The following is a 21,688-nucleotide window of genomic DNA, read 5'->3' as shown; positions in this document are numbered from 1 at the left end:
TGACTGACAACAGGAGGAAGCTCTGACAGATTTGAACTACAGTGCAATCGATTGAAAGTCAGTTTGTACACGTCGCTCTTGAGCGCCCTCTGCTGGATCCTCAGTGGTACGATTTCAAATGTAGCCAAAGGTGAACTTTACAGCCCACGTTAGAAATAATGTTGAATCCCTGATGAAGGGTGACAGTGTTTCAGTGAAGTTGTAAAGTGGGTCAGATGAGAGTGAACCGTGTAGGAAGGTTACAGCGGCGAGTCCTCGTCCCTCCCTCTCTCCCTCTCTCCAGTTTAAACAAGTGCTTTGTAAAATTGTGCCGTCATTACTATTCATCACAAATAAATACTTAAACACTGAGAGCTTAGCTCCCCGCCGCTTTACACTTATCCATTATTTCTGTCACCTGCTCGTCCTTCCTCTGTCTCCTCCCTCCTCTGCGGCTCCGCTGGTGAATCCCGTGAATGTTGCCGTGCCCTTCAGCTCAGTGTGTGCCTGATGGAGCTGGATGGAGCTGGATGGAGCTGGTGTCTGGTGCTCGTGTGCCAAACCTCTCCCCGCTCACTGCCCCACATTCCCTGCCCTCAGCGGAGGCCGTGCCCCGACAGGAGATCGCGGCCAAAGGCTTCACTCTGAAGACCACGTCCTCCCACTGTGATCAACACTTTTTCACCTCTGCACTCATTTCTTCTCTTTTTATTTGTTTTTGCACCAACATAACACAAACAGCCCTCAAGTTCAAGTTCTTTTGCCCCCAAACGTGGGGGCAAAAGTCCGCTGCTCTCCGTCCTCTGCAGCGGTGGGTTTGTATTTTTTGGAAGGTGATACGGTTGCTGTGTTTTCCCTCTGCCACGGTGCTTAGCGGGGCTGGCTGGCTCCGGTGCAGCGCGGCGTGTGCCGGCGTGTGCTGGCGTGTGCTGGCGTGGAGCGAGCCTGGGCCGGTGTGCGCTCAGAGGCTGATGAATTGCAGGCGAGATGCAGGGCGGCAGCCGGCGAGGAGCTCCAGCGAGCGGCCGTCACGCGCCATCACCGTCTGCTCGCGTGATGAGGGAAATCAGAGAGACAGCGCTGACAACTTAATTTAACACCAGATCTGGAGGAAGCCAGAGTGCCACTGCGCTGTGGATAATTGATAACTCTGCCGTATACCTCGCTCTCACCTCTGCTCCTCCACGTCTGCCCAAATCAGCTGTGGACACTGAACGGTTCACATTTGAAAGCTTCTCCACAGCTCAATGCTTTAGCTAGGTGATGCTGCCATGCTGCTCCAGCATTCTGACCTTCATTTTTCTGGGTTTTGTGGTAGAATTTAGTTTTATTTGATTAGTTTTTTCTTGAATTCTGATGCTGTGAAGAGTAGAAATGCATTCTACTTTTCCTTTAATGCAACTAGTGACGAGTAGTCATTTCTTCTCCAAACAACGTCCAAATCAGCACTGCACTGAGTCTGTGATGTCTTAATAAATCTGTGTATATGTTGAGAGGATATCCTGATATAGATGATATCTGTGGATATAAAGCTGCACACAGGTCGTTTCTCTGGACTCATGACAAGTTTGAGAGTAACAATACACTGTCAAATAAAATATAATCAACTGTTTATGATCTTAAAATACACCTTTCATTTCAGATAACACCTGCTTTATTTCTTTAAGTGAAGGATATTTACGTGTATTTACAAATAATTAGGATTAAAATGAAACAGGGGACCTTTTTAAATATAATGTTGTGGATCACGTGTGGTTTTTAATCAATACATATTATATTCAGTATAATAAATACGATGATTATCAATGCAACAGTCTTTAAAACCACATAAAGACATCAAACTTCATCATGATGTGACGATATCCAACATCTAAGACCAGATCTTGTCTCATGTCCCCATAGTGTGTGTGTATATATATGTATACATATATAACTCGTATATATGTATATATGTATACATATATAACTCATATGCATATATATATACATATATATGTGTGTGTGTATGTATATATGTATGTAAAGTTTTATTTATAATTAGTTTTTCAAGTGGATGCATATACTTTGTAAAACCACCATCGTCTTTAAAGTCTGAGAAGTGAGAATATCCACAGAACTGTTGGATATTTAAGCTATTTATTATTTTTTCTGTGTTGTTTCCGTTGCTGTGTTTTTACTCATTTTATTTGCTGAATTTAACCGTATTGTATTTTTATTGCTTCCTTTAAACATGTAAAGCACTTTGTTTTTCAATGTGCTGTGTACATAAATTTGACCGTAACTTTCCAAACACCAACTTCAGCCACAAAAAATAGTGATTTTTTTTATTGAGGAAAAGATATTATATGATAAATAATTAAGCACAGGACTTGATCTTTGTTAGTTTTCAGTCTTACACCAGCACTGTCAAAGTTGTGAGGCATTAATTTCCATGTTTTTTTGCCTTTTTAGAAATATAATGTTGTAGTTTTTCCATCAGCGCTGCGATGCTGAAAGTCTCGTTTGTTAGTGGAGCGGTGGATCAGTGGTGGGGGGTTGGTGGATCTCCGTCACAGGCTGCCGGAGGCTGCTGAGCAGGAGCCCGGTTGACTGGTAATGCCTATTAATTACTAATACAAACTGCTAATTAGCAGCCCAAACACTGGCATCTGTACAGTTGGTTTTCCCTGCAGTGATGATATTGAGTTTGAACACAAAGAGGCAATAAACCTGAGCCGCCTGACGCCTGTCACAATTAAAGGAGCCTTGCTGCTCAGCAGACTCCAGTTAATGCCAGGAATCCTGTTCAGCAGAGGTCGAGTTAATGACAGAACTCACTAATAATAATCATCATTATTCACTGCTTTTATTTTGTGCCAGCTCTTTACGACGGATGACGCTTTTGTATCTAATATAATCCAGACATCGCAACATTATATCAGTGTTTAAACCACGAGACTCAGTTTTTAGAGATGACAAAATATTGCAACTCAGTTCACATTGTAAATAGTGAAGTTAGACTGTGACACAGATCAGGTCAATACTTACTTTTTATAGTTGTCTGTCAATCTCATGTCAGTGTCAGTGTTACTTTGCGATTCTTCAGTCAGATTAATAACATATTTCTGCTTCTGATTATCTTGAAAGAAAGAATATAAACACATCTGAGTAAGAAAAGTGTATAAAAATCAATGACGAGTCACTGACGAGTCACGAGCGCGATGTCAAAGCCAACAAAGTGAAAAAGTTCACGTTCACTGGTATTTCAGTTCACTGACTGAAGGACTGAACCATTCTGTCACTTCATCTGAACTAATGATTCACTTTACACGTCACCACAGTTTCACGCAGATGCTGTGGGGACTCCGCCCACTCTGAGGAGGAGCTATGAAGTCATGGGAAACCAAACCAAACCAAAGCGAGTAGAGTAGAGCCGTGCTAGAAGTGTACGATGGAAAAGCAACATATGTGACACTGACAGGCCACGCCCATCTTCTCTGAGCCAAGAGGATGAAATGCCCCCCCCCCCCCCCCCCACACACACACACACACACACACACACACACACACACACTAACAATAAATGAGTAATCAGCCACAAAGTGTCAGTGGGCCTTAATCCTCTTTTAATTTCCTTGTGGGCTTTTGGTCGGAGCTGTGGCTGCAGCGCTGACGGTTCAGCTCAGACCTGAGGGTCTTTACTCTGATCCACCACAAGAAAATACAATAACTGCACACTCAAACCACTGTTTACCTTCTACTTGAGCTGGATTTAGGTCTCTGCAGAGCCCTGTGTCTCACACACACACACACACATTCTCACGCCGCATTCTTACTGAGGACACTCGTACACATAACACATTCCCTAGCCCCGTACCTAAAGCTTAACCATCATAACCACAACCTTTAACCTAATCCAAACATAAACCCAATTCTAACCCTAAACCTAAAACCAGGTCCTAACTCCCGAAACCTGTTTAAATTTGTCAGGACCAGACCGAATGTCCTCACTCCCTATGGTTTACAGGTTTTTTGGCCCTCACAAAGATACACAATCAAGAACACACACACACACACACACACAGGACTCTGCATTGACTCCCATTCATTTAAACAGACTAAACAAAGCCTTATCACTAACCTTAACCATAACCAGGTCATGACTAACACTAACCTTAACATAACCACGGTTCAAATATTAGTCCTTAATTTAGGACGAGGACCAGGTTTTGGACTGAATGAAGACTACTGGTCCTCGTGTTCATGACACACACACACACACACACACACACACGCAGCTCACTCCTTCAACTTCTTCTTCTTCTTTCCTCACTTTTTAATCCAGATTATGGTGGTCAGATTTCACACAGGTGACAAACGTCATGTGGCATTTCCCCAGTTTATTGTTTAAAACATATTTGAATGTAATGACGTCGTGAAACGCTGAGCTTTTCTAATTCTTTTCATAATCATTTAACTGTTGTGTGACCGTGCTGTCGTCATGTGTTTGTCTCGTCACCGTAACTAGACCTAGAACACTAGAACATTCAAAAACTACAGACTGTGACTCCGCCTCTCGCCTATGTCAGCTGAGGTTGATACAGCGCCCCCTGTGACCCTCATGTGGAGGATGGAGTGGTAGAAGATGGATGGATACCGGAAATGGAGAGAAATAGAGCTCTACGCAGGACTTTTGAAGACAGAAAACTCGATACGTGAAGGCAACAAACAAACAAACAAACAGGAAGTCGGACCCTGAGTTACTTCCACATTCAAAAATGAGATTTGCTCTGAAGAATGGGATTATGTCTCTTATTTAATCCAGTGATTCTGACAGATCTCAAGTCTCCTATCAGCTGTTTTTTTATCTAAAACATAGTTGAGTTGTATGGATGTTGCTTCTCTCTCTGCTTACCTCATGAGGCTTCACACACACACACACACACACACACACACCTACATGCATATATTAAGCACATGCTCTGCACTCAAGCACACCCATGGTAATTCTCCTCCAGATGAGTCTATTTATAGATTAATTTATACATGTTGGTCTCTGCGTCAGGGTCATCGCCACACATCTGCCCGGTCCCAGACAATCCCACAATGCCCAGAGTATTATCTCCTTTTCAACAGCAATTTATTTTCCTCCTCCTCCTCCTCCTCCTCCTCCTCCTCCTCCTCCTCACTGTGTTTTTTTTTTTTTTTTTTTCTAAAGTAAAGGTCCTTTCATTAAAATGTATGTGTTTCTTTTGTTTTTTTTCCCCAGGAATCCACGGCGGGGAAAGGGCAGACGGGCGAACGGCGTTCACGTAATGAAAAAGGAGGAGCGAGGCTGAGGAGGAGACGACGGCGTCTTTGTAACACATTTGGCCCGAGAGGTGAGTTCAGCGGAACAAAACGCAGAGGGTTTACGTTATTCTGACATTTACTCCAACTGTACCACAAATGAAGAGGAAGATACTGAACACACGGAGTTTAGTTCTGAGATGACTGAATGAATAACTGTTAACTGTTTTGTGTGATTTTTCTGCTTCTTACATGTGAATCTTTTCTGCTTTCAAAACAAAGAAATCATTCAAACATCATTTTGTGTTTGTCGACAAAAACAAGGCGTTTGAGAACATTGTCATTTCCACATTTGACGTTTTCTGAACAAATACGTGATTAATCGATTATTTTAAATTGTTTGCATTTAGCAGACGCTTTTATCCAAAGTGACTTACAATGGAATTGAGTGTATATTAGTGCTGTCAGTTAAACGTGTTATTAACGTGTTATTAACGCGTTATTAACGCGTTTATAAAACACGTTAACACAAACCATTTTTTATCGTGAGATTAACGTTCTTTTTGGCCGAGCAAACTTTGTCGTTTTCTTCACATGCCGTTGCAACAACTAACGTTAGAAAAACTACAACACCACACCGGATCTAACTAGACCACAAACACAACAACAGGCACGCGAGCTGGCCGCTAGCTCCCTTAGCTCGGATTAGCTCGGATTAGCTCGTTACGGCAACAACACGTTAAACCGCGGCACTTTATTCACACACTGCAGGCTGATACACAGCCACTTATTATTGTACTATGTTGATAAGAACATTAAAATGAGAAGAAATAATGGGACATTTACAATAGATACAAATGTGATTTTTAATCAGGATTAAATATTGTAATCGTTTGACAGCACTAGTTTATATAGTAATGACTGTCAGGTGGAGCTGATACCAACAGTCTTTTTCATCATAGATTCATCTGTCATCGCTTTCTTGAGTAATTGATTTGTTGTTTGGTCCATGAAATGTCAAAAAAATGTTAATTGTTGTTTCCCAAACTTGGAAATTATGTCTTGTTTTTGTCCACAAACCAAACTAATTTAGATTGAATGCTTTCTTTGTTTTATGGAGCAAAAAAAAACCAGTAAATGTTATATATATGTATGTTATAACCTCAGACAGGAAGTCACAGATGAATCAGAGTAAATAAAAAAAATCATCACATGGTCAAAAAGACTTTTCCATCACATTAAACACCTGAGATAATAAAGAGATCACCTCACGTTAATGAGTGGTTGGAGGTTTAAGAACAACAACAACAACAAATAAACAAACACACAGAAATGTTTGTTTTAATTTGATTTTGACATGTAAGTAGTTTAAAGAGTTGACTGACAGCAGGTCTGTGTCGGAATTACATTATAGTTCAAATCAATGTGAAATAAGGATAAATATAATTAAAAAATATATCATTTAGTTTTTCTTCAGTTTGTTTCAGCAGATGTAACTTTGAGAAACTGTCGGTGGAATAATCTATTGTTTTAATAATCATAATAATTCCTTTTGGATTCATTTATCAAGTAAAATCATGTTTTTTTGTAGCTTCTCAAACGTGAGGATTTGCTGCTTTTCCTTCATTGTAAATTGAACATGAGACGTGACCTCGGGGAGTGTGTGTGTGTGTGTGTGTGTGTGTGTGTGTGTGTGTGTGTGTGTGTGTGTGTGTGTGTGTGTGTGTGTGTGTGTGTGTGTGTGTGAGTGTGTGAGATTACCATTTCCTGATGTTTTATAGATAAAATGATTTTTCCAGTAAACTCATGAAAATAATCCCACGTAGCAGCTCTTCTTCTCTGCTCTTCCATGTCTATGAAAGCATGTGCTGTTTGATTATGTATAAATGGCTGTAAGTGGAGAAAGAGAATATTAAAAGTGTCTCTATTGTCTGTCTATAAGGCGTTTCTTCTCACAGAGGAGAAGGTCTCGGCGAGGAGAGTTAACCTAGATTTTCAGTCCACTCTCATTTAAGGCCAATTCCTGAGTGGGTGTGCGTGTTTGATCCCGTCGCCCATCTGAAGTAATTAAAGGGTTATTAGTGAACAGATATTCACGCTCGCTCGCTCGCTCCTGCCAACTGTCTCGTACCATCTGCTGCCGCCGGCACCGCAAATATGCTGCCGGAGTGACACGCGTGTCTGAACGCACACGGGGACTGAACCGGGCTTCGTCGAGTCTAAACACAGTCAAACAGTGTCAGTGTGTGTGTCTGTGTGTGTCTGTGTGTCTGTGTGTGTCTGTGTGTGTGTCAGAGAGGATAAAATATAATTATAAGGCCACTTGTGTTATTTTAAACCCGCTTGTTAATTTCAATCCCTTTTTAACTGGCTTTAGTTTTGATACTTTGACCACTCTTCTTATGTTTCATCTCCATAGCCGCCTCCTCCTCCTCCTCCTCCTCCTCTCTCTCTCCCTCCCTCCCTCTCTCTCTCTCTCTCTCTGTCCTCCTGTCTGTTTTTATCCCTGTTTTATTTTCAGTAATATAGAAGGGATTAACCCTGCCGGCCCCTCGGTGGTTACTGTTTCATTTTATTCTTATTAAAATCTTAAGAACCTGCTTTATTATTCCTGTTTGATACCACTTCAATAATCCTCTCTCTGTGTGTGTGCGTGTGTGTGCGTGTGCGCGTGCGTGCGCGTGTGCGTGTGTGTGTGTTAGTGTGTGTGTGTGTGTGAGTGATGCAGCCACAGACCCATAGGTGAGCTTTGTGATGGATTTGGACTGTGATAGTTTTGGTTTTAACACGACAGAACATGTTTAATCGTGTGTGTGTGTGTGTGACATATAAACAATATTCAGCATGACTCTATATATAAATGCAGTATAAATGTGTGTGTGTGTGTGTGTGTGTTTTTCCACCTTTAAACGCTGCGTGCTGTTGTTCGTCTGGACTAATTGTCTGCTGTGTTTCCGCTGACAGACAGACAGACAGACAGACAGACAGACAGACGTGTCTGTGCCTCTTCTTTCTTTCTCCTCGATGGCTATTACCGCTGATGGGTCTCTGGTGTTTGCTGTGATCTTGCCGCATTGATTTTTGTGAAAGCTGTGATAAATCTCAGACAGGAAGGAGACAGGAGTGTTGTCGCAGCAAAGCTTCCCCTGGATCTCGCTGCCACTTCTCCTCTGCAGTTTCACTGACCCGAGCAGGTTTATTTAGAGAAGCAGAGCAGAGTGACACTGTTAGTCTTTCATTACAGCTGCCGCCGCTGCTGCTGCTGCTGCTGCTGCTGCTGCTGCTGCTAAATATGTTTCAATTCAACCACTGAACAACAGCGTAAAGGGATAGTTCAGGTTTTCTGGACTTTGACGAAGGCTCTCTCTCCCTCATGGAGATCTTACACCTCTGCTGTCCGGTGTAAACCAGTGAATGTGGACGTCTACGTCATATGTTCACGTCTTTCTCTCACTGTGACACAGACTTTTACAACAGTAAACTGATGTTTGTAAAGCACTCACTCTCCCACACCAAAGCCCAGAGAGAAAATCAGTCATTTTAACATCACACACACACACACACAGGAGTTGTTGATCCACTGCTGCCTCCATCACAAGTTCACATGTCTTATTTTGTCACTTCGGCATTTAAAAATCCTTTCTTCAGATTTACTTCAGTGACACAAAGTGACCACACGAGGCAGCAGAGGACCAGCAGCTCCTGTGTCCCCACAGCTTAAATCACTGGTTTTCTCTCTGGGCTTTGGTGTGGGAGAGTGAGTGGTTTACAAAGTTCAGTTTTCACAAGGAAAAGTCTGTCTCACAGTGAGATAAAGACGTGAACGTGTGACGCAGATATCGTAGACTTAAAGTGACCTTCAGTTTATTAACTGAGTCTGTTTATTCCCATACTTTTACACTTCAAAACACTGAACTACCCCTTTAAGGATTACAGGAGGCATTCATCAATCAGTTTAGATGTTTTTATAATCAATTTCTTACTTGACTTTTTATTTCTTTTTATTAAATTAAATTAAAGTGAAGAAAAGAAAAGAAAAGAAAAGATGAGATTATTGCTGTAAAAGAAGGAGGAAAAGCCTTTAACGAGGAGCTGATGTCATTTATTAAGTTTAGTTTCTGCAGAAGCGTCTGTCCACCAGTCATGAGTGATACAGTGTTCTCAAAGGTTTGTCCACTGCAGCGCGGCCACGTCAGTCTCACGTCTTCACCTGCGTCTTTGTCCTGTCGTCTAACGTCTCATTTGCGATGCATTAAAGTCAGATGAGAGGATGAATTGGGGGACAAAGCTGATCACGCTGTGTGAGATGAATCAGAAACTGAACCAAAGTGTTTCATTAAGAGCTGTTGGCTCGCAGCTAAGACGACACGGGGGTTTAATCCCCCTCTTACTCCCCCCCCCCCCCCCCCCCCTCTCTCTCTCTCTCTCTCTCTCACTCTCTCTCTCTCTCTCTGTCTCTCTCTCTCTCTCTCTCTCTCTCTCTCTCTCTCTCTCTCTCTCTCTCTCCCTCCCCGTCTCTGACTCACATGGTCCACAGCTCGTCACTTTATCAATACCGTGACATTATGAGACATAGATTTTTGGATCTAATGATAATATGACATGTGCGATGTCTTTTCCTGGGTTTAAAGGCAGCAGCTGTTACTGATATTACAGGCATTTAGTCACATTTATGATATTTATAGTGTTAAATTAAATATTTATTTACAAAAATGAATAATACTTCCTTCTAACACTGTTCTTCAGTTTCAAGAAGACGTGGCACAATATCGGCTTTTTCAAGTGTGACACTGATGTCAGTCATTTTACAATCTTTTAAATTGCGATGCATTTTAAAGAGTTTAATCTCCATCTGTGTAACAGTGACTCTGCTCTTATTCCTCTTATTTCCCGGGATTTTCACCAGTATCAGAATCTCATTTTGAGCCTGAGGTTATTTGTGTCGCGGCAGAATTTGATCATATATCAGTCATTGAATGCACTGATTATTATAAATGTCATTGCTGTGTTTAGTCACATTTCTGATATTTGTCTTATATAAATTCAATAATTGAAATATTATCAGAAATCTTTCCGTCTAAAAACTCTTCATTTTCACACTGATCGTTTGAATCATATTTATACGCAGGTTTATTCATTTATAGCTGCTCTTAACTTTTACATGAACAACTTGACTTTACATTTGTACTATACAGGTGCACACAGAAAATGCAGTTAGAGTCCATTAGTTTCTTTCTATAAATGTTTATTAATGTTAGTTATTTTTAGTTTTTTATTCTTTATGTGGGGAAAAAAACTATAATTGTCTCAAACAAAAATATCAGCTCTAAATTGTCATTCTGTATCAGCCATTGAATGAATAATATATAATATATAAATGTAATAAACACGTGTATTACAGTAATTAACATAACATCAGCTCAGAGAAACAGTTTTACATCCACGTTTATCTTGTTGTAATAATCATTTATGATCATTTTAGTGTTAAATAAAATATTGACTTAAAAAAATACATGAAGATTTTGTGTTAATTTTGTAGAAAAAAGAAGATTTAATGTCTTGATTTAAAGTGTTGACATTAAATCAGCTTGATCTCCATCTTCAGTTTCTGAGGCCTGTGAGAACGTCACCTCCCTGCAAACAAACCTAACTGAACCTCCTCCTCCTCCTCCCCCCTGCCTCTCTCCCTCCCTCCCTCCCTCCTCCTTCCTCCTCCCGCCTGTGCACCGGGGTCACGCCGTCAAAATGACTCTTTTTATTACAGTTCATAAACAGCGGCTCCCCCGGGCGGCCCCGGGAAATTTCACATAAACTTTGATCAAACAGACGTTAGCCTCGCTGGTCCTCAACCGCCGTGGAAATCGCTCCGCTCAATCACAGGCAGAGAAAACACCAGGAAAACAGTGCAAATAGCAGAGGCAGCCGCTGATATATCCAGTCATTATTGACCAGAACAGCAGGGGAATAGATCTCATATAAAAACAATAAGTTACTCTTTGCCTTTTCCTCCTCATCCTCCTCCTACTCCTCCTCCTCGTCTCCTTCAGCTGAGGCGACGCCCTCGCTGTAAACTTTGTAGCTTAAAATTAAAAGCTTGGAGCAGACGCTCAGGTGAACCATCTAAAAAGTGATGAAAGTGTCTAAAATAAAAAGCAGCAGCAGCAGTTGATGTGTGTGTGTGTGTGTGTGTGTAGATGTTTTCTTCTTCATCATCATCATCATCTCTCTGTGGTTGTCAGGGTCTCGCCGTGCTGCCGTGTCCGTGATGGTGGTCCAGTCTCGCTGTGAGCAGAGCGGTGTTTAGTTGAGTTGAGTTGCAGAGAACACAGGTCACCTGACACTGTGTTCACTGAAGGACAAAAACATCTTAATTTCATCTTCTGAAGCTTCTGTTTCACAAATATGTCAAAATGCTTCAGAACCAGTGTTTTAAACAATCCTCAGCCTCTCTGGGTCAGTCCAGTCCAGGTGTGATAAGTCTTAGTCTAGCAGGTTTTGGATCTGGACCTGGTCCAATGTGGTCTAAATGCAGAAAAAGCAGTGAAATGTGGATTCACTGAAGTTTCCCTTAACTTTCCCCTTAACTGCCTGTGAATCAGACGGCAACTTCAGCGTCGTCATTGTCTTATTTTTTCTGACGGATCCCAAGTGGATCCAAGGCCGACCTGCACTCACAGCGCCCTCTGCTGGACCCTGCTGTAATTACTTCACACACACACACACAGTGTGATGCACTTCTAGACTGTATACTGTGAAGTTTATTGGATTTTTTTTTTATGGTTTGAATTTGAATTTTGCCCCAAAGTTTGAACGGATATTTGAATTTGGGATAATAAAAACAATGACAGGCAGTATATACAGTAAACAGTATGGAAATATGCACGCGGCTAGTGTCATTTTCTATTTCTCCTGCTCGTGGTGGAGGTCAGGAGCAGTGTGCACGTTGTCAGAGGAGGAGGAGGAGCAGGAGGAGGAGGAGGAGAGACGGCGTCTCGGTGCCTGGAGTTGATTATGACTCAGGATGTGAGTTTGGGCAGCTCAGTGTGTGCTGACACTGTCATTGTTTTCATCTGTGTACAGCCTGTCACAGGTGTGTGTGTGTGTGTGTGTGTGTCAGGACGACATGTTTGTCTGGCTGCATGCATACACTTACATACATACATACATACAAACACACTGCATGTTCATGAGCTCTGCCTCTGCTGCGTTTGTTTTCTTCTTCTGTTTTTATTTGTCTGTGTGGAGGATGATGTTGGTGGCACCTGTGGGTCTGTAAAGATCAAGGGTCCTCTGCTGCTGCTGCTGCTGCTGCTGCTGCTGCTGCTGCTGCTGCTGCTGCCACACCCAGCCTGACTGGAGGCCCTAACACCTCGCTCCTGTAACCTCCTGTCAGTCTCTGCCCTTTTCCTCAGTGGCATTTTCACTCAGAAAAGTAAGATTGCAATGATTACTGTACTTTTATTAGTGCTGTCAGTTAAACGTGTTATTAACGTGTTATTAACGTGTTATTAACATCGTTAACACCAACCCATTTTAATGACGTCAATGTTTTTATCGTGAGATTAACGTTCTTTTTGGCCGAGCAAACTTTGTTGTTTTAGTAACGTGAGAAAAACCACACCACACCAGATCTAGCTAGACCGGAAACACAACAACAGGCACGCTGCACACACTTCATTGTGTTTGGAGTGGATGGCGAGCGCTGTGTGCTTCTCCGTATCCAACGCAGCCTCATGATCATTTGTCCACGCACTCCCCAATTAATGGTGATTAAATATTTGAATCGTTTGACAGCACTAGTATTTTAAAAATAGATTCATCAGTTTTTTAAATGTGAATATTTTCTGGTTTCTTCTCGGCTCCATAAAACAAAGATAACATTCAAACTAAATTACTTTGGTTTGTGGACAAAAACAAAGACATTAGAGACGTTTCACAATCACTGATCAATAAAACCAAAAATATAATCAGCAGAAAAAGAATTCTCTACTAATTTAATCAAATAATCACCATAATAGAGATTAATATACTGAATTAAATGAACTGGAAAATAAAACTGTTGCTATATGAAATAAAAGTAAAGTAGAGCTGAAACAATTAATCGATGAATCGATTATTAATTGATTACTAAATTAATCGACAACTATTTTGAAAATCCATGAATCGGTTTGAAGTTGTTTTCATGATTAAAAATTGATTTCTGATTGTTGAAGCTTCTTAAATGTGAGTATTTTCTTCATATCTTTGCTCTGGAGAACAAAGAAATCATTAAAAGTGAATCATTTTGGTTTGTGGACAAAACAAGACATTTGAGAACATCATCATTTACAGGTTTGACAAACACCGATCAACATTTTTAAGGTTTTCTGATATTTTATCGACCAAATGATTCATCAATTAATCGAGAAAATAATCGACAGATTAATCGATTATGAAAATAATTGTTAGTTGCAGCTCTAAAGTAAATATAATAAACCTCAGCACAAACACAGATTATAGTCTGACACTGATGTTTAATCTGTCGTCTGCCTTTAATCCACTGATGGTGATTCTCCACATATAAGTTTGTTTTGCTGGTTTTAGTTTTTTATCTTTCACCTGATGGTTTTAATTCTAACCAGTGACACAAACCTGCTTCAGTGTGTAAGAGTTAGTGCCCTCTAATGGTGGGAGTGCACGACTCCTCTGTTTTCCTCGTGTCAGGAGACTACGGTGGCCTCCGCAGGTCAGAAAGGATGTTCTTCGTCTTCATTTGCGTAGCGAGTGTCCACCTTTGCCTGGTTCTGGTTTGTCTGTTCTGGTTGCTATGGTAACATGGAGGCACAAGATGGCGGCCTCTGTAGACCCTCAAATAAAGTCCGTATAAAAGTCGTCGTCTTAGTTTTTAAACACAATGTAGCTTCATTAATTATGGTCTGTCTCTAATCTGCTAAGTAAAAAATATAAAATACACAAAACAAGAAGTGCACTATGACAATAAAGTTGAAATGTTTTAGTGATTGAGTTGCGTTTCTGAACAGAATCTGTTGCTGCAGATGATTGAAAAGTGATGAGTGTGACTCCCAGTTATTTCTATGTGTGATATAGACGGTGAAAGTGCAGCTTCCTGCAGTGTTGATCTCTGTGCTGGTGTCAGTGTTTACAAGTATGTTAGAGATATTTTGTTTGCCTGCTGCTGCTGTTTGTCTTTGACAGGATGTTGATATTCTGAGGAGGAAACAGTCAGGAAAAGTTGATTCCCATAAACAGGCTAACTTGAGACATCTGTCGTGTGAAGCACTTGAATCGCGGCTCCGCTCCGCGCATCACAACCTGTGCCGCTGTTGTTTGTTATTACCGTGATTTCTGTGGCGACGGGGACAGTTTGTTGTGTTGAGTTTGACGCAGCAGCAGAAACAGCAGCGGGAACTCTCACTTCCCATCATGCTCCTGTGAGTCTCTGTGAAGACGACTCTGTGAAGACGACTCTGTGAAGACGACTGTTCCACAGGAAGCCACGCGTACAGTTAGCAGACGACGGCGCGTTAAAGAGGTTAAACTGCTGCTCCTGGCACTCACACACACACACACACACACACACACACACTTCAAACCTGTGTTTTCCTCTGCACAGGTGTGTGTGTGTGTGTGTGTGTAGTGTCACTGATGCTAAATCTGTTAGCGCAGCCACAGCACCAGGACTTTTCTACACTGTGGAGTTCAGAATGTGAATGATTTACTTTTAAGCACATGGTTCTCATGTTCCCCCTCATGACACCTGACATTAAGGCTGCATTCATTCACTCATTCATTCATTCATTCATTCATCCACAGCAGCTCCTTCTTAATGCTTTGCTCTGAAAGTCTGATTAGTTTGTGGACGTGTGAGTGAACTCTGCTGAGTGTCACAGAAGTGAACTGTGGTGCGTCTCACGCAGGGCATTGTGGGTAATGACCACCAGAACATACGCACATGTGGAGAACGATAGCCGGGAGCAGAAGTCTTGTGGTCAGAGGTGGAGTGAGCACGAGGTCACGTCCATGAGTGTGCTCGTCTTGACGCAGCGCCGCCTCAGGCGAGGAGGGGAATACATTATTCAATAATATACTATGTACAAAATTCATCTTTTTTAGTACTTTTATGTCTAAAACTTCAGATACTGAACTTACTCACTCAAGTATCACTTTAAGGTACTTCATACACCGTGTGGTATCTGGACAAAGGTTTGGAATGAGAAAAACAGTTTTCCAGGCCTGGAAATGTCTTGGCTTCTATCGTTTAAACTGTATTTGTATTCTTTTTAGGATTAGAGGTAGAACTGGGTTTGGGTTAAAACTAGGAGAGGAACGGTTCATTAACGGTTCACTGTCACGGTTCAGTGACGCGCAGCGTAACGCTGGGTTAGTGACGCGCAGCGTAACGCTGGGTTAGTGACGCGCAGCGTAGCGTGAGCCTTGTGTCAGTAACCCAGTGAAGTTTGTTTTCATGTCCTGTCGCGTGCTGCAGGTCAAGTGAAGACAGGACGTCTCTGATTCATCTCTTTATTTCATTTATACTCAGTCTTACGTTCTGTGACCTCGTCATGGACAGGCTTTTAACTCTGGTGTGTGTGTGTGTGTGAGTGAGTGAGTGAGTGAGTGAGTGAACCGTGCGTCTGATCTCACAGACAAACTTTCCTCCTCACTCTCTGCCGTCGTTCCTCCATGTAAATATATCTGTGTCTCTTTCCTGTGATGATGAAACCACGTTTGTGAACGCGGGGAAACAACAACAACAACAACCTCGCGTCTTCTTTTACCATTAAAGTCTCCGTGTCTTCAGTGTCTTCAGTGTCTTCAGTGTGAGACGATCTCCAGCTCCTGCTCCTGTTTCCCGGCGTGTCTCCACACATCTGTGTCTCCTCCTTGACTTCTCACTTTATTCCTCCTCCTGCTTCTCTCTCTCTCTCTCTCTCTCTGCTGTCTGTGCTCGCTCCACCAGTCTTTCGTTATCGGGCTTGTTAGCCCGAGGTCCTCGCCTTGGCCTGGAGTTATGGCTCTGTCGGGCAGCTGCTCGGCCGGCCCTGGGGGTCCTCAGAGGCAAATGGCATGTCAAGGAGTGGTCACTGAGGTAAATTGTCAGCCTCACAGACACCGGTCTCACCTGTCCAATTAGGGGCTTTTTGGCCCCCCTTTAAGTCCCCGACCCGTCCACTCATGACTGATTCTGCTGGGTCTCCTGCCCCGAGACCAACACACACCTGACACCTGTGTGTGTGTGTGTGTGTGATGCATCAGGCTCTCACCTGTAGTCACATGTGCACTCACACACAGCAGTTACTGTGGTTTGTTTTCATTAGTTTGGACAGATTTGACAACAACAACAAAAAAACAGCCAACTCTTCACGAGTTTAAGCTTTTGTCTTTGTTCAGCTCAGAATATAAATGAACCTTTAAGGTGAAGACGAGGTTAAAAGTTAGTTTGACTTTGAATAATTAATGAACAATAGGGTTTAAACTAAATATTATTTTAGAATAATTAGTGCTGTCGAACCATTAAAATATATAATTTGCGATTCATTGCACATTTGTATCTATTCTAAATGTCCCTTTTTTCTCATTTTAATGAGATCTCTCATCAGACGGAGGAAAAACTCTGGTCAAAAAAGATCTGCGTCATAAATCAACGTCAGCTGCTTTTTAAACATCGACATCGTCACAGACCTCCAGCACTGACCCTGCTGCTGCTGCTGCTGCTGCTGCTGCTGCTGCTGTGACCTTTGACACTGACATGAAGAGCACTGACACACTGCACACACACACACACACACACACACAGAAGAAGAAATGTTAAAAATACATGTTTCTTCCTCTGCTCATCATTTATAGATGTTCTCTCTCCTCCCTTTATGTTGAGGAGGTGAGTGTGACCCCGGGGTCCTGCTGCTGCTGCTGCTGTTACTGCTGCTGCTGCTGCTGCTACTACTACTGCTGATGCTACTGCTGTTACTGCTGCTGCTGCTGCTGCTGTTACTGCTGCTGCTGCTGCTGCTACTGATGCTACTGCTGTTACTGCTGCTGCTCTGTCCCACAATCGGCCTGCTCCCTCTTAATTTACCTGCACTGTCAAATGAGAGCAGATCTCAGACACAAGTATCAGCCGCCATCACTTTATAAATAGTGAATGTCTGCATGTGTTAAACTACATACAGAATGTATAGAATACATTCACCAAACACCTGCCGCTGCTGATGCTGCTGCTGATGCTGATGCTGCTGCTGCTGATGCTGATGCTGATGCTGCTGCTGCTGATGCTGATGCAGACTCAAACTCAGGATGGAAATCAGGAATAACATTTTTAAATGTTTAAGTGGTCGGCGTGATTTACGTATTCTGTGTTTATGTAACCTTGTATAAAAAAACTAGTTGGTAAACAAAGCTGGGAATGTGACGTCATCGTTGTCCTAAAGTATCGTATTCTGTCTCCAGGTCCTAAAACTCTGTCTCCGTGTGGACGGAACGTCTCTGAGTATTCACCTAAACCCGTTTCTACCCTGAGACAGATGACTTTAGAGTCTGAGTTTACGTGTGACTGTGTCTCTCTGTAAGCTGGTGTGTTTTCAATGAGTTTATGTGACAGAAAGACACAGTGGACAGTGAGATGGACGGTGCTGTGGTTCTTCATGTCCATGTTAATGTGTTAATGACAGATTACATGGACATGTCTCATGTGGTTGATGACGTCAGGGTCAAAGACTGGGGAGGACATTTTGGACAAGTCTGACTCCAGTCTGATTAAGTGTTTACATGCAGGAGAAATCAGATTATGAATCACATGATCCAGGTACGTTAGTCTGACTAAGACTGTTCAGTCGGACTAACGTGTTTACATGACTTTAAGAAAAGTGAGTTATTGTCTTAGTGACACGCCCACTGATGATGTCACAGCTCTCGAGGAAAACCCTGTGTTTTTAGTTTTAAATGTATTGGTTTCAGAGGAGCTGGAACTGTGCTGGAGAGAGGACAAGATATAAGATGACAATCGTCCTAAATGTAACCTTTATTTGTTTCTCTCACACACACACACACACACACACACACACACACACACACACACACACACACACACATCATGGCCGCTCTTCTTCGAGGATCAGTGTCACAGTTTACTCATGGCTTCATGTCGTCGTCTCGTCCCTGAGGAGTTTACAGAGCCGGTTCACTGCTGGAGGTCAGGGCCTCGGGGTGTGTGTGTGTGTGTGTGTGTGTGAGAGACACAGAGAACATGAGGTTACACAACCAGATATTGATTGAATAATGTGTGTGTGTGTGTGTGTGTGTGTGTGTCAGTGATGTGGATTACACCGACCTCCTGCTGTGAGCGACACAAACGGCTTCAAGGGCCAAGTCCAGATTTGAGTTTTATTTGTCAAGTTGTTTTTTACTTTATTTGTTTTGACAGGACAGTGTAGGATGAAGGAGAAATGAGGAGAAAACATGCAGCACCTGAACCTGGATCAGGGGAGGTCTGGTCTGGTGCCCTGATACGAATTTGTTTCAGGTGCGTTAAGGAAGGAATTCGATTTTGGTGATGATCTGGAGTCAGTTGTTTCTCACTCCTTTGTTATTTACTCCACCCACATGTTTGCTGATGACACCGTCATTTAAGTATTTACATGACTTTAAGAAATGTTTATATCTACTGTATATGCAATACTGTGCGAAAGACTTAGGCAGTCAGGCTATCATAACCAAACTGTATTATTGTTTCTTTATTCACTTTATTCTAAAACACCCAGAAAATACAGGAAACGTGTAACATGTACGCAGTTTTAGAATAACCAGTCTTTTCCACATATTCAGTTTTACACTTGACAGCGTGTCCCTGACTCTCTTTAACCTGCAGTGGAAACGTAATTAATGTTAATATTAGTGTTTGTGGACAAATATCTGCTGGGAAAATGGTCTATTACACCATCACATATACAGTGTATATACAGTAGATATATATATATATATATATATATATATATATGCTAATCTCAGGGATGGACATTTCTTGCAAAAATGCTTTTTTAAATATTAAAGTTAAAGCTTCATGATGCATTCAAGAAACCTCGTAAAGTTCATCTGCAAACACACATGAATTTCACTCACTAAGTACTTGTTACTATGCAACACATGTAAAGTTCGTCATTGCACGTTTGCCTTGTTCACAGAAATACTTCCTGACATCCCAGAATTCCTGCTGCTCTGGCAACAGCGGTGAATAATGTTCACAAAAGGGAAATATTTGTGTTTGGTCTGTGCCTGCAGCTTTGAGATGCATTCAAGAAACCTTGTATATTCTATCACATATAACACATTTATGACAATGTGGGGTAAAAATGTTTGTTTTTATAAATACGTTCAGTCATTGATAAAAGTTTTTTTTTTTAGTTAAATCTTTGTAATATATTTTGAATAGACACAGTAACTGACTTTTTATAATCAAGCAAATTATCTAATACTCGTGCTCATCCCTAATCTCAGTCAGTCCTCTCCTCTTCTCTCCTTTTCCTCCTCCCTTCCTCTCCTCTTCATCTCCTCTCCTCCTCTGTCTCCTTCACTAACCCTCCCTCTGATCCGAGAGGAAAGCTTTCATTATTTGCAGAGATTGGACTCTCAATTCCCGCGACCCTGACCCAAGTTTGTAGTTCTCCACCATCATATTGGTGGAGATCTCTCTCTCTCTCTCTCTCTCCCTCCCTCATGCTCCATCATGTCTTATCTCTCTCTCTCTCTCTCTCTCTCTCGTTGCTGAGTCAGATTCATTTTAATCTTAATCCTGCGGTGAAAACGTAAGACGCTAAAGTTTTGAACATGAAGGAGAAACTTGGTTTATTTTGTCCGTTTCTTTTCATTTTCTTTCCTTTTATCTGCTGCGTTTTCTCTCACTTTCTCCGACTCTGGTGTTTATTTACATCTAAACCGAAGCCTTCATTTTCCCCAGAGACACAAACACGGGCCTATGTTGTGTTTATTTGGCTCTTTATCCCCATACTATGACTTTTAGATCACTTTCTACATCTACATACTTGTATGTTACTTCGAATAAGAAGCACAAATGTATTTAGGAAAATAATTTGATAACATTCTCTTTTAACTTATTTTACAAACATACTTGGATTATGTGACTATATTATTACATGCTCATACACTGAAACATGGTGGTCACTTTCTGTTTGTTTGTAAGAGCTCATGATCTCAATGATCTCAAATCTGAAATTCTCCTTTTGTTTAAACTCGAGTGTAAAAACGTCCACGGAGAAGCTGCAGAATTGAGGGAATCACTCGTTCAGCAGATGATAATAGAATCGCTTCATTCACCAAACTGGAAAATGACTTCTTTTTCTGTTTATTGTTGTGTTTTTGTTGCAGAGTGAGAGTAAAAATATAGGCCAGGCGTCTTCTTCTTTTAATTGATCTATTTTTCATCTTCCTCCCTGAGGATCCGTTTAAACAAAATAATAAATAATAATAAAAAATAATGTTCCTGCGTGAAGCTGCAGATTTGGTTCATTGAGAGGAAAAATAAAATATGAAGCCGCAGATTTTCTCTTAATTTCATCAACAACAAAAAAATCTTTATTTTCTTTAAATAATAACAATACTAATGATCGTTGTTGTGGCTCTGTGTGTGTGTGTGTGTGTGTGTGTGTGTGTGTGTGGGATTAAGAGTCACTGATCCTCTGAGTCTCAGCTTTTATTCTGCATTTCTTTTTTCTTTCTTTCTTTTTTGTCTGTCGGGAGCTCAACGAGACTCCAGCCGCACTTCATTAACCCTGAGCCGGGGACAATCCGCGCGGAGAGCCGGGGGATTTATTTACCCAGCAGCCTTTTCACATGCAAACAAGACACACACACACACACACACGCTCGCTCGCTCGCTCGCTCGCTCTTGTTTCCACGGGAAAAGCCTCGTCGTTACGTGGATCGGTCACGGATCCTCGTGATGAGACTCTAATGATCTTTTGAGCACGTGTTATTTACGTCACTTTCTCTCTCTTTCTCTTCCTAATGCGATTTTCCGCGTGGTAAACGCGACAGTTCCACTTCCAGGCCCCCGTCACTGTCACTCTGATCCGTCACGCGGCGTGGAGGGAGGCCCCCACGCAATAACAGGTGCCATGCGCGGGCGACAGCAGGGGGAGCTGGCGATCAAACCCCCCATTATCGACTTTCAATTAAAACCTATTAAAGTCTTTTGTCTAATCGTTAACATCCTACACGCCAAGTCGTGTCCGTCAGTCTGGACCCGCGTGACCGCGCCCCCCACCCCCCACCCCACGCCCCCCGACGCGACGCGCACCATCACTGTGACTGTGGGAGACAGAGAGAGAGGTGAGGGGGGGGTGGGGGGGTGGTGGACACACCGCTGACCAGCTGTCCTCACCCTGATCCCCGGCCTGCAGTCACTCTCAGCCCGGTCACCAGCTGTTGG

General features: G+C 42.1%; 1 long non-coding RNA gene across 2 annotated transcripts in view; it reads left to right on the top strand.

Moving 5' to 3' along the window:
* The window catches only part of LOC131446714 (uncharacterized), a 48,707-nt gene that overhangs the window by 11,357 nt on the left and 15,662 nt on the right, over window positions 1-21,688 (top strand). The window contains exons 2-3 of one of the 2 annotated variants that reach the window (XR_009233958.1): window positions 5,228-5,339; window positions 18,668-18,766. This is a non-coding gene — a long non-coding RNA (uncharacterized LOC131446714). Of the gene's footprint in view, window positions 1-5,227; window positions 5,340-18,667; window positions 21,498-21,688 lie in introns of those variants that run through there. The other variant, XR_009233957.1, reaches the window with a different exon arrangement.

The sequence above is a fragment of the Solea solea genome, chromosome 19 (genome assembly GCF_958295425.1).
Source record: "Solea solea chromosome 19, fSolSol10.1, whole genome shotgun sequence".
NCBI lineage: Eukaryota > Metazoa > Chordata > Actinopteri > Pleuronectiformes > Soleidae > Solea > Solea solea.
This window is presented reverse-complemented; position numbering and strand designations above follow the sequence as displayed.